We start from the raw sequence: 17,985 nt of genomic DNA, 5'->3' as shown, positions 1-17,985 counted from the left end.
CCTTACATTAGATTATTTTCATTTGGTCTACCGATAAAACATTACTATTATAATAGATGCATTATACACGTTAATGTCTGTGACAAGGAAATATGCTTTTCTATTTACCATCTTTATTGACAAATTATTCACAATTGGTTGATAAGGTCACAAAGGTTACATGCTAAGCCCTAATTATCAGGATTTATTACCATGAGCAAAAGTGTGTAGACAATATCATGGGGAGGCATAATTGTATCTTTCTGCTTTATCATTTATTCATGATATCTTTATATGGTTAAGGCAGCTGTGGCCCAGACAAATAGCTCTGCCTACTGAAACATTCTGAAAGACTTTTTCTAAAGTAATACTTTGATAGATTACATTGCTTACATAAAGATAACTCGTTGCACATAAAGAGGCCTGGCTGGCCATCTTGCAAACCGTGCTTCTGCAGGCACTCTGGTCACTTTGTATGTGGCCGCTGGCTAGACACACGTGTCCACATGCTGCAAGAGTGTACCCAGCAGGCAGTCATATGTACGTCACTTATCAGCCACTGGCATTAACATGCCAAAGCCGATTTAGACACACAGTCTGGCAAATAGAATTTTTGATAATCATGAGAATACACGGATACAAGGGATTGTGATTAAATGTGCACAGTTTGATGTTTTAGGTTACTAAATTTTAAGGTTATTCCATCAGAATATACTGTGATAATTTAATCCTAGTGTGGCAAGTAATTAAGTTGACATGCCTTTCACTCAACAGCCTATGTGATTAAAGGTAACCCTTCGAATCCTTGCATCACCATGACAATTCCAATGGCTTGTCGTTCGGATCAGAGTCCTGTTCTATTAATTATGCTTTAAGCATGTACTGTAGTTTCATTACCGAGTTTTTCCAATTACGGCATATCTATCTTAGTCATCTGATATCAAGATCAAATATGAAAAGTATATAAAGTAACATTTAAATTCCCTTGGATAAGTGCTTTCCTGTGCTACATAAGGAAAAAAATACTCCTCAAAAATGATTCAAGCTTTACTGATACTTTATGTGGATAGAATGACATTACATTTATAGAATATATAAATATATATATATATATATATATATATATATATACACACATAAATGAGTATATGAGTATATGCGTAGAAAGAACTATAGCATGTAGAAATAGAACGGAGGCATTGGTATGAATGGCTTCAGATTTGACATTTGAAAAATTTAGTGGCATAAAAACAAATAGGAAAAAAGGAAGTGATTTGAAAAAATTGTCCTTTAATGGTGTTTCCACGGGACAAAACACTTTCTATTGAATTTGTCCACAAAGAAAATATAAATTTAACCGGATGCCGATTTATATAAATGTACCTCATTTTATGAGACTTTCATTCCTCTACATATATCTGGTAGGATTCTGTAGATTTATTCATATGGGTCTACCTACCCTCTAGTTTTAGTACTATTGGCATTAATCAATTTTATTTACAGCAGAGCAAATAGTAATACAAACACCCAATTTAAAATATCTAACTTTGTATGTAGCTGGAATATTGCATATTGTGGTTAAATCAATATCAGATTATACAGATGTGCAGGCAGGATGAGCCAAATGTACATTTGCAATGATGGAGAATTTAAATCACATTTTTAGTAAGCCCTTGCTCATTTATTTTTTTCCATCTGATCTCCTATTCCACAGATTGCATAGAGGATATGTTCTAATAAATGACTCCACAGAACTATGCATCAGAGCCTAACAGTGGTTGATATATTTGTGCCAACCAATGTCATAGAAACCTTTCACTCATCTTTGTTTTATTCATCAAATGTTTAGTGGAGGACAACAAAACCACACAGGGAAGTCAGTCAGGTTTTATTCTGCATTCTGTATGAATTGACACAGGCCACTCAGAAAAAGGCTCGCCTTATGCCTTTTCAGCTCTTGTGATGAACAATGAGCTGTACTGCTTTATTTCTATGTATCTGTCATGTGTGTGGGAATTGTATTCAGTTTTTAGCAAGCTCAAAAAAAGCCACAAGTGGCACAAATAAAATTCTACATTTAAAAAAAAAATGAAATCGTAAAATCACTTATTAAGGGAACATATTTACATCATCATGATTTCGTGAGAAAGTAAATATAATATAGTTACAATAGATTTCCCTAAGGGTGAAGAAAAATGAAGACAAAATGGTAAGGATAAAATGAAATCAAAAGTAAAGTAATTAAAATTTTTCAAACGTAACACTAAATGTCCACAAAAAACAGCCTAGTGTTGGATTTTGACCATATTTTCATCTTCCAAAACATAAAAACCATACATGTGGGATATTACATTACCCAGGGGATGTTGCTCTATATAACATTTTATTGTTTTTGGACTGTGGAATCCCTGATAAGCCTCTTGTCCCCTGATTATGAGCACCTTTCAATATTTGTGAATGCCAAAGATAGATGGAAATCCTAAACTTTTAAATAATGCCATTTCTCCTAAACCGTTCCAGTCTAATAGTTGTTTTTTCTAAATCTTTTGTTTTTGTGTTCTTATATTAATCCACACTGACTGGTGATCACTTGATTCCAAACATTCACCTACAGAAATATCTGATTACAAATCTCCATTTGTGAACACTAAATCTAATATGCCCTCTTATGAGTTCTCAACTTGTTTTGAATTACTTGTTTTAAAGATAATTCCAGCAGAGAGTTAAGAATATCTGAGCTCCAAGCACAACCAGCTATTTTGGTTTTCCAGTTCACATTAGGAGGATTAATGTCACCCATGATTACAACTTCCACCTTTATTGTCATTTTAGCTATTTCCTCAGTTAGTAGATTATCTAACGCTTCTACTTGTCTATAAATCACACCTATAAGAGTAACTGTACAATTATCAAATTCTAACATGACCCAAACTAGCTCTACATTGGCCTTACTAACTTGTGTTAGGTTAGATTTTATGCTATCTTTCACATACATAGCAGCTTGAAAAAAAAAGAGAGAAGAGAAAAAAGAAGGGAGAAAATGAAAGATAGAAGATGAAGAAGCAGAAGTGGTCAGCAGAGAAGGTAGGGAAACATTTAGATAGTGTGAGGGAGAGTGACCAAGAATGAGAGTGTGAGTGAATGTGAGTGGGCTCATGTATTTTAAATGAAAATTCATAGCTTCTTTGCCTTTGTCTGATTTGTTAAGGGTCCGGCCTTGTATGAATCCCTGAATTTACCAAAATTCAGTAAATTTGCAATTTGTAAAAATCCGAATGCACTTGTCTACTAATCAAGCCCCCAGATCCACCCATATACAGCAAATGGCAGCTGTGTCCATTCTCCATTTTATGTGATTATTAACTTACATACGCATGTCAGTACACAGTAAATGCTCTAGTGTGCCGGAAAATCCAAAGTACATTATTTCAGTTTATTTTACAACACAAAACTACCCATTTAAAAATAGGACTAACCCTTTAAAGTTTGCTGTCGGCAGATAGCCCTTTACATAATCTTAACACAACTTTCTCAATTATTCAAGTGACAATGAATTATCATACAGTTTCATTGAACTGTGACTTTTTGCCTCAGATGAGTTTGTTGTTGGAGAATCTTCCCAGGCTTACCAGCAGCAAATTATTTTAAAAATCCCAAAGGAAATATTAAGGAAAATAGAATGGTGGAAACTACCCATAAGGAAATCTAATTAGTAAGAACAGTTCCCAACACAGGGGAATGGTGCCAATGAAGTGCATTCTAGGAGAACCCGAGGCAGAGAGCAGCTTATTTACAAAATTTATCATACTAAATGCTAGCACAAAACTGTACCATCAAATGTGTTGCCCTAATTATTATCATCATCAGGCCCGGACTGGCCATCGGGCACACCGGGCATTTGCCGGATTGACAGGGCCGGATTGACTTAGGGGCTGATGGAGCTGCAGCTCCAGGCCCCTACCCTACCTTCGGCCGCATTAACGCAGGGCATAAGGGGCACCTGCCCCTTAAGCCCGCCGCAACTGCGACCGGGTCCGCCACTCTAAGGGGCCGGGAAGTCCCCACCAAGGCCGGCCTTACGGGTCTGCGGCCGCACAGGGTTTAAATTAAAACATCGGGGGTTTTTTTAACTTTATTTAACATCCTCCATGTTAAATAAAGTTTTTTTTTAACTTTATTTAACATGGAGGATGTTAAATAAAGTTAAAAAAAAAAACCCCGATGTTTTAATTTAAACCCTGTGCGGCCGCAGACCCCTAAGGCCGGCCCTGGTGGGGGCTTCCCGGCCTCTTAGAGCAGGGCGCCACACTCCAGGGGGCACGATGGGGGGCGGTCCGCACCGGGTGCCGCTCATCAGGGGGGGCCAACTTGCGGCACCCGGCACCCCTCCAGAGACGGACAGTAATGTCCGCCGCTGGAGGAGCAGGCTCGCAAGGGAGCGGTATCGGAGGTCTTTAACAGACCTCCGGTTCCCTTGAGTGATTTTAAGCCGGGTTCAGCCCTGCACTGGACTATGAAATGTGTTCTGTGGCAAATCACATTTCTATGTTTCTTAGTCTGATAGGCGAGTCTGAATTTGGCAGATTTGGCAGGAGAATGTCACCTGCCTGACAGCATTGTGCCCACAGTAAAATATGTTGAGGAGGGATAATGGTACAGGGATGTTTTTCAGGGGTTGGGAAGGACCCCTTACTTCCAGGGCCGGCCCTACAATGGAGCAGAGTGGGTCAATTGCTCCAGGTGGCACTTTTGAAGCCCTTTTTTCCCCCCGCTTATGATGACGTCATTTCCGGCGCTCAGCATTACAAGCCGGTACCGAGACCGAACAGGGAGACTCGTCGCAGGACTGCTAAAAGGTAAGTACAAAGGGGGGGTAAGGGTAGATAATAGGGAGGGAGAGGAAGGGTAGATAACGAGGGGGGCAGAGGAATGGTAGATAATGGGATGGGGGGGCAGCATTTTAAACTTCTCCCCAGGTGGCATTATGTCTTGGGCCGGCCCTGCTTACTTCCATTGAAGGGAAACTTAATTCTTCAGCATATCAAGACATCTTGGACAATGCTATGCTTCCAACTTTGTGGGAGCAGCTTGGAGAATGCCCTTTTCTGTTCCAGCATCACCCCACCTTACGTACAAGGATAATGTTGTATTTGCTGACTTCCTTTTTCTATGTTAAAGCTCCCAAGCTCTGACACATTAATTTCCAACATCCATTATTTACTTTCAACCATTAATTAATTATCTGTAAAATAGAAAGCATAATGCATTTCTGCAAAATGTTTCAATCTCTTTATTATTAAAATGTTTAGTCAAACAAAATACCTAAATTTTCTTCAAAATGATTTTATATGGCCTTAAATTATATAAAATGATAAATGATTGTTACTAATGAGAGATATATGGAAGTTAAAAAGACAGATTACAATAATTTAGTCTCTCTTGTATCATTCTTTGTTTTCTCTTTAACTGCAAACCCAGGGTAAAAGGAAAGTTCATTTCGGTGGCACTTTAATAATGCATTACTTCGTCTGAAAATTATCATGCTTGTTTGAGTTCCTTGTTAAATGTGCTGTTAGGATAGTTTAATAAAGAAGCGGAAAGATGAATTTGACACATTGTTACCTGCTCCTGTGAAAGGAGAATATTATTTATTAAGGTAAAGTCTTGTATCACTATTATTGAAAAATGGGTAGATTAAATAATAACTGCCCATACAGTCGTGTAAAAAAAAGAAAGTACACCCTCTTTGGTTTTACATATGAGGACATAATAACAATCATATGTTCCTTAGCAGGGCTAAAAAATGGGTAAATACAACCTTAGATGAACAACAACACATGACATATTACAAGATGGCAGGGGCGTAACTAGAAACCTCAGGGCCCCGGTGTGAGAATCTGTTAAAGGCCCCCCCCACCCATCTATCCCTTTCTCACGATCTACCCTCTCCCTCCCTACAATCCTTCTCACGATCTACCCTCTCCCTCCCTACCCCCCTTCTCACGATCTACCCACTCCCTCCCTACCCCCACTTCTCACGATCTACCCACTCCCTCCCTACCCCCCCTTCTCACGATCTACCCACTCCCTCCCTACCCCCCTTCTCACGATCTACCCACTCCCTCCCTACCCCCCCTTCTCACGATCTACCCACTCCCTCCCTACCCCCCCTTCTCACGATCTACCCACTCCCTCCCTACCCCCCTTCTCACGATCTACCCACTCCCTCCCTACCCCCCCTTCTCAAGATCTAAACACTCCCTCCCTACCACCCCCCTTTGTAGGTCACTTACCGTCAACTCCTGTGTTGGGAGCGTGAGGCATTTGTCTCGGGTGCGGGCGCTTCACTGCTGAGTGCCGGCATATGACGTCATATGCTGGCGCTCAGCGTGAAGCGCCGGCACCCGAGACAAACGCCTCACGCTCCCAACACTGCACTCTGGGCAGCGCTGCGGCAGCAGCGGCGACGGCGGCAGCAGTGGCGGGGAGGCATCCTGGATTTCTGTCAGTCAGGGGGGGCCCAAAAGTTGCCGAGCGATCGTTTTCAGCAACCGCTCGGCACCCCTTGGGGGAGGGGGCCCCAAGGGGTGCCGAACGGTTGCTGAACACTACGACCCCTGCGACCCCGGTAGTTCCGCCACTGCAAGATGGCATGATGTATTCAAGGCAAAATGGAGAAGCCATATGTGAAAAACTAAGTACTCTGCGAGAAGCGCTGCTTCTATGGTTCAACACCCGAATACTCGGGTGTCTTGACCATTTTCCCTTCAAATAGGAGTGTTTCCCGCAATTTCAGCAGGAATGCCCACTGACATCAGCGGGAACACGCATGACATCAGCAGGACTGCCCACTGATGTCAGTGGGCAGTCCTGGTTGTGTCCCGCAGAAGTTCCCAGGTATGATAATAGTCTTTTACAATTAGCTTAAATGAATGTTGGCGTTAACGATAGAAGTGTTTATTTTAAGGTTAAAAAAATGCTCAAAGGTGCAAATATTATATTATTTTTTCCCTACAGATTCAATGGATTTCTACAAAGTGATGGAGGCCTTTGGGGGACTTTAGAGACACCTAGCAGGTGTCTCTGACTGCAAATCAGCACTACATTCTGTTTGTGTTTTTTTACATGAGATATGCTGGCAGGATTACAATATGATTTAAGTGATACTAATCATGCAGATGAGAGTAGGACACATCCAAGTGTCCTTAATTTAAAATAACAGCTTGGTTTTATTGATTTATCTGTCAATAATTTGAAATCTAGTGATTAGGCATGTTAGTAAGATTTAATTTGAATTTAACACATTGTGGCTGTATTGAGTGACCCCGACAGTTATAGAAAATAGTTTCCGGGTACACTTATAAAATGCATTTTAAACTACATAAGAAAGGGCAAAATAGTAACATTTTATTCACAGCCAACTGTATGTCAATTAAATCCTCAACGTGTTCCTTCAAGGAAGCTTATTATTCCTCATGAATGTATGCCTTTCCAATGATATATATTGTGACATACAATGAAAGCTAAGTACTAATGAAGACCGTGAGTGCTGGCTTTATTACAATTTGATTATTGTTATTTTGATAACAGCCAAGCACCAGGCACCATTTTTTAAACTAGAGAAATTAGTATTTGTCACCATATTTAAGTTTTGGTAGGAGTGCAGGGCTATTTGTTATATATACGGTATATATATATATATATATGTATATATATATATATATATATATATATATATATATATATATATATATATACCTGTTTTCATGGAAACCAAGGAAATTTCTACCTGTGGTAATATGATTGCAAAAGGATTTTCTGATGATCAATTAGCCTTTTCAATTTATACTCGGATTAGCCAACACAATGTGCCATTTGAACACTGGAGTATCGGTTGCTGAAAGAGAACCTATGAATATATTCCATTAAAAATCAGACATTTTCAGCTACAATAGTCTGCACTGTATTTCCAATCCATTTGGTGTTATTTTAGTAAAAAAAACAAGGATATTTCTAAGTGACCCCAAACTAAATGTTAGCGTGTAGTTATTACAACACAGACCATTCAGCATGATAGCACTTTTCTTATAGGAAATATTTAACTTACACAGCAGAAACCAAGATGTGTTGACTTCCTATGCAAAAACACTCCCTAAATAATTAATCAAGGATAAAATGTCATTATTGTTTATTGCAACCAAGGAAAATTATGCAGTAAACGGTTTTCTGCATTGTCTTCTGTACAATTTTTAGTGAATAAACTAATTCCTACTCTAATTTCTCCCGCTGAGTACAATAATCAATTTAAGGATGATGTGTTGCAAATGTAAATGCCTAACAATAACGTGCAAAGCATACATCAGGAAACAGTGTCATTCAGCGATATGTGTGAATCATGGTTGAGAGAGAGAGAGAGAATATGAAATTGTATATTATTCTTTGCTAAAAAAAAGTCATCCTATCCATATTTAAAGGCATCTACTGAATTTGAAAGCACATCCATTGTAGTAGGGCCCTTGGCCAGCCATATATAGGTGCAGGGCTATCCACATTAAAGTGATGGGAAGTAGGTAGAGGGCAGGCAGGAGAAGGAATGACCAAACACTGCTCCCATTACCACAGATTAAATATGGCCCCAGAGATACCAAAGAAACCCGCTAGGTTCCAAGGTATGTAAAAATTGTGCTAAATATCAAAAAAGTGAAAAATATAATGAGGTCTGATAGGGAACTGATAGGAGGCCAAAAAAGGTGTACTGCAGGTGTTAGAACAGACTGGTAAACAATAGGACGGCACCTGCAAATATGTGATTTTGATGCTAAACACATGTGCTGGGATAGTTCTTGACTGTACGATACATTTCATTATATAGCCAATATCGACACTCTTAACAGGGTGGGTGATCCAGGAAAAAGTAGGACAGACAATGGAATGTACAATAATGAGATGAGTAATGAAAAAAAATTCAGGGAAGTGGAATGAATGTATTCTACTAACATCTCACAACCATACCTAAAAATAATTCATTTAACTATGCACACGGCAATGGCTGTGTTTTCCTTTCCTAAGTAAAAATATTAGTTTTAGGGATTGGTGCCAAAAATAGTTTCTTTTCTGGAAATAGCAGGCTATTTCTTAATGTTGCTTTTTAGGACATTATGTTCCTTTCTTATCTCGTTATGATAAATTGTTATAACAGTCTTCATGCCTCTCTATATTTGGATAATTAGAAGCTGACACATGACTATATAGCGGATTTAAGTATTTGCGATCTTTTATATTTAAAGGGATAATGGGAACCAGAGAAATGCATATTTTTTAAACTGCAAATGAAAATCTAGTCGATATGATTGATAGGTATTATGATGATCATACCTGGAAATTTCTTGGGGATGGTCCTGTGGAGCTCTCCTGTTGCTTATAAAGGAGACAGGGCTGAGTAATTTAAAGTAATCAAAATACTTTAAATGAGGTGTAAGTAGACATAACCCGGGTGGGGGGGGGGTAGGAAGGGCCAAATGCCACTAGTTCCAGATCACAAGATCACATGCTGCTCTTAAATTTCCAGGTACAATAACTTTCATAAGTTGCTTTTGTGAAAGAGTGGGGAAGTTATGAATAACTGATGTTGTTTGTGGTATGTTTGTAGATGGTATATCTTTGAGAAGTACATAGAATCAAATTGAAAGACCTTTAGAATGCAAAATTACTAAGGAAAGGATCAAAGTTGAATAAAACATCAGTTAAACTCAAAAATACCCATAGCGAAGGGTGAAAAGACTATAGGGCGTACCTAGAGTATTCGGCACCTCAGGTGGATTCCTGTATGTGGCACACCCCCACTTTAAAATGTAAAGACACCCACAAAAATTATATTGGCAAGAATATTTATTTCACAACTTTGTAAATTGTATGTCAACTGGAAAAAAAAAACTAGAAATCTGGGGGAAAAAGTTAACAGAAATAAAATAAATAACATTTACTAAACAGATATGGTACAGCATAACTCCTATCACTATATCCTGAGCCAGACATTGATGGTAGTACAGCATAACCACCATCAGTATACACTCAGCCAGACATGGATGGTAGTATAGCATAACCCCCATCACTATATACCAGACACTGACATGGTAGGCCTATGCCCCTGAAACAGCCTGTCTGTGCCACCTCTGCCCCTGAAACAGCCTGCCTGTGTCACCTCTGCCCTCGATGCAGCAAGCCTGTGCCACTTCTGCCCCTGAAACAGCCTGCCTGTGCCACCTCTGCCCCTGAAGCAGCGTGCCTGTGCCACCTCTGCCCCTGAAACAGCCTGCACCACTTCTGCCATTAAAACAGACTGCCTGTGCCACTTATGCTCCTGAAATGGTCTGCCTATGCCCCCACTGCCCCTGAAACAGCCTGCCTATGCTACCCCTGCCCATTAAGTAGTCTGCCCCTGCCACCCTTGATCCATAAAAAGTTTGCCTGTGCCACCTCTGCTCCCTTAACAGCCTTTCTGTCCCATTACTGCCCCCTAAAGAGCTATAACATTCACTGATTCTTTCAACCTCCCTCACCCCCTTTAGGTATGCATTTTTTAAAACAATTTTACTAGCATATTCTTAAGCAGGAAGGTATTGCTTGACTTGAGGATGAGGACATGACTCTTGATAGCTGTCTGAAGAAAATATGTGTGCTGCCAACATGTTTAAGTGATTGAGAACGTTTAAAGATTTTCCCATGCTTGCTAAGATCAAACTAGTCTTAAACAACAAATTACTTACAATCAGTGTTCCCTCTAAGCTGTGCGCTTGTGCGCGCGCACATAGCTTTTTTAGAGAGCGCACACGTCCAAATATTGTATATTGTGCGCACAAAATTTTTGCTCTGTGAAAATTTTTGCACAAGAGAACTTTTATGCGCACGCCAACTAAGAAAAATTGCTTGCAATGTGTGTTTCATTTACTGGTGCATTTTTTGCAATGTCATTACATGGTAGCATAGTTGATGTAAATAGAATGAACATATACATATTTTTCAGATGACCTAAAGGTGCAAAATTAATCCCATATGTTTACAGAATAATTTGGTGTCATTTATTACATAGGAGAAATAGTTAATACTTTAACCCCTTCCGTACCGGGACGTACCTGGTACTTCCTGGTTAACAGTCACCGGTAGACCGGGACGTACCAGGTACGTCTCCTCCAAAAAACGCCCCCACATCACCACAATCGCGGTGATCGCGGGGGCGCTGCTGCTGCTGTCTGCCCAGGACTCCTGGGCAGACAGCACAGCCTGTCTAAGCCCGCCCCCAAGCCTACGATCACTCCCACGGAGTGATTTTGTAGGCAGAAACAGCGATTGCAGAAAGATCTGCAATCGTGGTTTCAGCTGCCACAGGCAGCTTCAGGGAAGGGGGGGGGTGTTGAATGGGTCCCCACACAAGTGTGGGGACCTGATCCAACACCCCCCTGCTGCCTGATCGCTCCATGAGAGCGTCAGTGCAGCGTTAACCCCTTCAATACCGCGATCGCGGCATTGAATGCCGCGATCGCGGCATTGAAGGGGTTAATTCCCGTTTTGTAGGGGGCTCTGCTGCTGGTGGTCTGCCTGAAAGCCCAGGCAGACCAGCAACAGCAAAAACGACCCCCCAGAAGTCCTCTGATCAGTCCTGTAGGACTGATCAGAGAGATTCCTCCCCTACAATCTCCAGTCTATTGGAGATTGTGTCCCAGCTGCCAGAGGCAGCTTCAGGGACAGGGAGACAGGGTTCTTTGGTCTCCACATGAGTGTGGAGACCAGACCCCCCCCACCCTTCCTCAGTTAACCCCTACCCCCCCCTCTTTCTCAATTAACCCCTTCAATGCTGCGATTGTGTATGACCCCCATCGCAGCATTGCAGGGGTTAATATTAGTCCCCACAAGCTTGTGGGGACTAAATATCAGTCAATGCTGTGCTTCAATGGAGCATCAGCATTGAAAGAGTTAAAAAAAAATGTAAAAAATAATATTAATAATAATAAAAAAAATTAAAAAATAAATTTAAAAAAAATTAATAAAATAATAATAATAAAAAAAAAATAACAGCACTGACCTGAAAGTCCAGGGTGCTTCCAGGTCAAATGCTGGGCTGGGCTGATCAGATCGCTCCTGGCCAATAGGAGTGATCGGATCATTATGGCAGCCCACGGATGACCCTGCTCTACAAAGAGAGAGGGGTCATCTAGGGTAATTATGAAAAAACACAAATTATTAATAAATGAAATAATCATAATTATTACCTGATCACTTGTCGGTGACATTTTAAGTCGCTGATTATTGATCGGTCTCCCTGATTGATGTCAGCGGCCTAAACCGGTCACTTACAAGTAATCTGATAAAAAAAATATTTAAAAAAATGTAAATGCACATGTTCCAGTTTTGCCCTCATAGCTTCCTCAAAAAATGCATGAACCATGCATGTGAGGTCTTGTTGGAATCAGGGGATCTTGGTGAACAAAATGTGGTGTTTTCTTCCACTGTTGCACTTATGGTGTGCAAGAAATTCAGTGCAACATTGAAATGTATGCGTTAAAAAAGCAGTAAAATAATTTCCCTGTGAAGTTTGGCAGACATCAGTGAAGAAATGGCTAGCTGAAAACTGTCAAAACTACCCTAGTTGAACACCTTGACTTGTCTACTGTTCATAAATATATACTTTTATGGGGTAATTTACAGTGGGGGGCTTCCAAAATGTCCCAAATGGGATATGGGCCCAGGAAACCAATTTCTGAAAATTCCAAATATGAAAACGAAAATGCACATGTTCCAGTTTTGCCCTCATAGCTTCCTCAAAAAATGCATGAACCATGCATGTGAGGCCTTGTTGGAACCGGGGGATGTTGGTGAACACAATTTGGTGTTTTTTTCTGCAGTTGCACATATTCTATACAAAATATAATATAAAATCTAAAGCAACATTGCAACATATGCAAAAAAAACCAAAAAAATATAAAAATACCTCAAAATTTGGCAGCAACTGGCGATAAAATCCCTGTTTGAAAAGTGTCAAAATGACCCTAGTTGTACACCTTGACTTATCTACTTTTCATAAACATATAATTTTGGGGGGATAATCAGTATCTGTGACAACTATTGCAGTTATTAGACTGCCATGCCAAATTTGCAAAAAATTACATTTCAAAAACACGATGCATGCCTAGCAATATTTGCCCTATACTGGTCAAAATAGATGAAAATCCTGGCCATGTTGGGTGGTTTCCAAATCAGGACAACTTAATGAATATATTTGGGATAATTTTTTCCCATTGGTTCAATGTGTGTACAATTTGTATGTATACAAAACTGTAAAAAAATGCGTTTTTTTCATTTTTTCACCACTTTTTCCAGTTTATTTCAAACAAAACAATGTACTACCCAGCTTAATATGGTTTCAAATGAAAGCCCTACTTGTCCTAAAAAAAACAATATATGATTTGTGTGGGTGCACCAATTGATAAGAGAGAAATTACAGTTGAAGAAAGACATGGCAAAAACACAAAAACGGCTCCGGTCCTTTAGCGACACGTTAGTATCAAAATCCTGGTCCTGAAGGGGTTAAGTCCAGTGGTGAACAATAGGTTGCTTGAACTGTATTTCCTAACAGAAATACAACATATTACAAGATTCTGCAACATTCTGTTATTTTGCATTCTTATACACTGGACTAATACGGCTACTCCAAACTACAGTCCTAACAGAACAGATCAGGTAAGCAATTTAGGCCTACACTACAAGAGTGATTTAGTAGGAGCATTTGACTCACAGGGTCAATTCACTAAAGAGAGAGTGGGCAGTAGCATTTGCACAAGAATTATGGATACAACTTCACTATTCATTATGAAGGGCCAATACTGGCAACCTTTTCCTGCAAAAAAGGGCTAAACCGAGATTATGCAGGGCCAGCAACGGTTTCCCTGCAGCAAAAGAGAGTTGGCTGTGTCCTGAAAGCCTGGTCACCCCTCTGTAAGTTGAAGCCAGCATCGAAGGCTTCTCACAGGACAGGGGCCGGCTATGTACCATGTATGTAACCAGCACTCTAAAGGATAAAGTAACTGAAACCACCCCAAGTTTTTCTCTCTTATTTTTATTGTAATTATCCTGTTTAGCATTAAAACATTTTCCCATGCAGAGTTGGTACCACCATGGTTCAATCCTGCATGGTCACCCCTAGGACTCATCCCCAAATTTTACCACAGCAGTTTTTAGATATCGAACAACTTGAGTGGAGGAATATAAAATGTATTTCAAGCAAGCATAGGATAAATAATTCAAGTCACATCCTCCTTCCTTAACACAAGATCAAAAGACAAACAGTATAACATGAATAAATAACAGGAGTCTGCAATTCAGAGGCAAAAGTAAATGCCTAAAAGAATTGAGTGTGTCCTATTTACACAAATTAATCAAAAAAAGCTTTTTTTAAAAAAAACTTAAAATTACAGTAGAGTAGGCCAGGTAAAATCCACTAACAAAAGCACTGGAAATGCAAAACTAATTTAAGCAGTTTTTACTTTCTTACCTTTCAAAGATAGGTTTCTGAGTTTGTCAGAGTTAGATTTTTTTTTTTAACGGCAGCAAACACAACCTGGTAGTATTGCAGGGACTAATCAAAAAGAGAACATTAACTGACAAAAAGATGGTCAATCAATACATAGAGGGTGGGGAAAAGAGTGGAGCAGCCTGGATGGGACCTGACAGCCAGGATATGACATCATATGACATCATATCCCAACCTTCAACACCAGTGACGTACATAGGGGGGACGGGGTGGATGGCGCAACCATTGCCCCCAGGCCACAATTGTTTACAAAGCTCCAGTAAACTGCTAGTTTTGCTAGCTACATTTGTTGCCAGACACAATTTTGAAGTTATGCATAATTTTATTATAGTTCTTTTGTCTGAACTGCCACAGTAAACTGTGAATAATGTGTAGTGCTTATTATATAATTTTTAAGGAAAGCTATAATAATAAAAGGTAATCTGAAATTATTATATTGTGTTTCAAAAATTTATACAGGTGTACCAAAATGAAGTGAAGTGTTTTGGTTCAATAACAAAATACAACTTCTTCAGCAGTATTCTATAAAAACAAATACAAACCCCTTGTTCTCAACAAGAAACATCAGAAGACGACAGTAAAACAATCAATATTGCAGGATTTCAACTGACTGACTAAGACTTTAATCAGAAAAGAAAACTAAATTACTATTCAATTTCTACTGTTTGAAAAATTGTGATTTTAATGTTGTTATTGCCATCCTATTCAATCAATGATCTGTTTGTGAGTCATGTGATGTAACACCCTGGGTAGGTATCGGGAGTAGGAACCCATTATGCAGGAGAAGGCTAGAGACAAAGAAGGTAGCACCACTATGTGGTGAAACCGATAACAATAACTAGTCCAAACCAGGTCGAGGTCCAGGGGTCAAGGGCAGGCGGCAGACAAGAGCAATCCAGACCACGGTCCAAGGGTCAAAGGCAGGTGGAAGGCAATAAGCAATCCAGGTCACGGTCCAACAGTCAGAGGCAGGTGGCAGACAAAAGGACAGAAAACGGGGCACAAAGCGGGTCAAAAAGCAAGGCCTCGTACTCCCTTAATGTTGTGCCGGTTAGAGAGATTGTGATTGTGAAGACCAGCCCAGGGGAGGCAGCATCAAAGCTTGACCCCCACCCCTTATAGGCACACTACTGTTCTAGGGTCTGGCAGCAATGTGATTCGCCACGGGGCCCCTACAACGTGGGGTCCCTGGGCAACTGCACAAGTACGAGCAGGATATAAACTTGACAAGCTCAGTACAGGCAGGAAACTGGAAGCGCACCGGCAAGGCAAGAGGTAGGAGCACAGCTGCAAGCCCTCTGGCAGGGCACACGGCAGCAGCACGGCTAGAAGCCCTCTGGCAGGGCACACGGCTAGAGCACTGCTGGAAGCCCTCTGGCAGGGCACACGGCTTGGAACCCCTCTGTCAGAGCACGCGGCTTGGAAGCCCTCTGGCAAGGCACAAGGCTTAGAAACAGCTGGACGTGTAGGTAAGTCTGGGACATGCCGGTGTCTGGTACACAAATCTGGATCGTTAACGTAGCCAAGAGCTGCTTGGGCAAAAATGTGGCATCCTGTTGGAAGATGAACCTTTGTCCCGGTGCCGTGCCTCCTGCAGACCTTGAGAAGCTTTCTATAAAATTGCCTTGTATAAAGTGTCAATATGCCCTTGATATGAAGTTGCCTCAATCATACTTTACCACATTAAACAAAACCTTTTTCTGTATTTTCCTTGTATTTTTCATGCCTTTGATTAAATCCAAATGGAAATGTTTATGGATGTGAATTTATTGTGCACAATCTGTTTCCACAGCACTCTTTATGAATTGCCTTTGCAGATGCACTATAATATAACCTCAGGTTCTCAGAGTCCCTCTAAATGCGTGGACCACACTTGGGGAAAGGAGAGACTAATGTGTCAATACATGGACTACTACCTAGTGGAAAAACCTTGTTGCATCTGTTAGTTAAGTAATTCTTCATGCTTGTCAGTATACAGTGTGGTGGAAAATAACTGCAACTTACGAAAGGAAAGTATGTCTGCCATTCGGATGACTATTTTGAGGTTTTATCCTTGGAATGTAATTTACATAACTAATTATGCCAGAAGAATTATGAAACATGTGCAGTTAAATGTTTTTAAATCATGTAAATTGATTTCTGTAGGAGTGAAATGTCAAGGTTATCTATCTAATATTAATCTAAAGCAAACTCTCACACAGTTTAACTAAAAGTACCATTGCACCACATTTCATTTATATGCCATAACATTGTTTTAATCAAAGACACTAAAATAATTTGCCTGTTCACTGCCAGAATGAGCCTTTGGTAGAATCTATGAAGGCATGGGGTAATTGATATGGATTAGAGTGAATAAATCACAGATATGGGTTATTAATAATGTGAACAAATGTATTGTTTTGTTACATTAATTAAGCTAATTGTGTTACTAATTCAGCCATCGAGATATAACTGCACATCATCTTTTTTCAAAATGGAATATACTTAGAGCTGAACATGACAATGCAAATGAAGGGCTATGAACATTTTATATTTTGCATTATAAACAAAATTTATGTAAAAAAACAAAAGGGAAATAATAACCTAATGAAAAAGAATAATCAGCAGATCTATAAAAGGAGAAGTTATATGGCTGCTACTCAGGGGCTTACCTTGAGTATTTGGTACCTTGCAAGAATATTTATTGCACAAATGTAAAAACTTTATGCCAACTGGAAAAAAATAGAAACAGGAAAAAGAAAACAAATTAAGTAAGTTTAAATAAATAACTTTTAATGAACCGACAATACTGTTGCTGGGTAACAAAACCCCAAAAACACTGGTCCACTGTGACCAATCATTCTATTCTAGAAGGGTAAATAGATTTACATCCTCTGACTTGGAGCCTCTAATTCTGCAAATTAGTCAATGACTTCATCAAAGTTATATTTATTCATAGCGAGCCGTGCGTCCAGCATAACTACCATCACTGAGCCAGACATTGAAAGTGGTTCAGAATAACTACTATTACTATATACTGAACAAGATACGAACAATGGTACAGTATAACTCCCATCACTCTCACTCACATTTTTTCACTCTCATGTCTCCCTACCTTTCCCGCAGCCGCTCTTCCTATTCTTCCTTCACCTCTTCTTTTGAATGAAGGCAATGGGCGTAGCTTCAGTGCTGAGCACCGGAATATGACTTCATATCCCGGCACTCAGCATTAGAAGCCAGAGTGCATTGCATGGCCCGGGCCAGTTAGAGTTAAATCTACCATCTTCCCAATCCATCCTGCTCCTCCAGCGGTGGACAGTATAGTCTGTATCTGGAGTGGCGCAACCCTGGTGGAACCGCCCTGATGAGTGGCACCTGGGAAAGACTCCCCTAGATATGCCACTGATACCACTATTGATATACAGATACAATGGCTTGCTTGA

Source organism: Spea bombifrons, chromosome 1 (genome assembly GCF_027358695.1).
Source record: "Spea bombifrons isolate aSpeBom1 chromosome 1, aSpeBom1.2.pri, whole genome shotgun sequence".
Lineage (NCBI taxonomy): Eukaryota > Metazoa > Chordata > Amphibia > Anura > Pelobatidae > Spea > Spea bombifrons.
The sequence above is the reverse complement of the archived record's forward strand: the minus strand, read 5'-3'. Positions refer to the sequence as shown.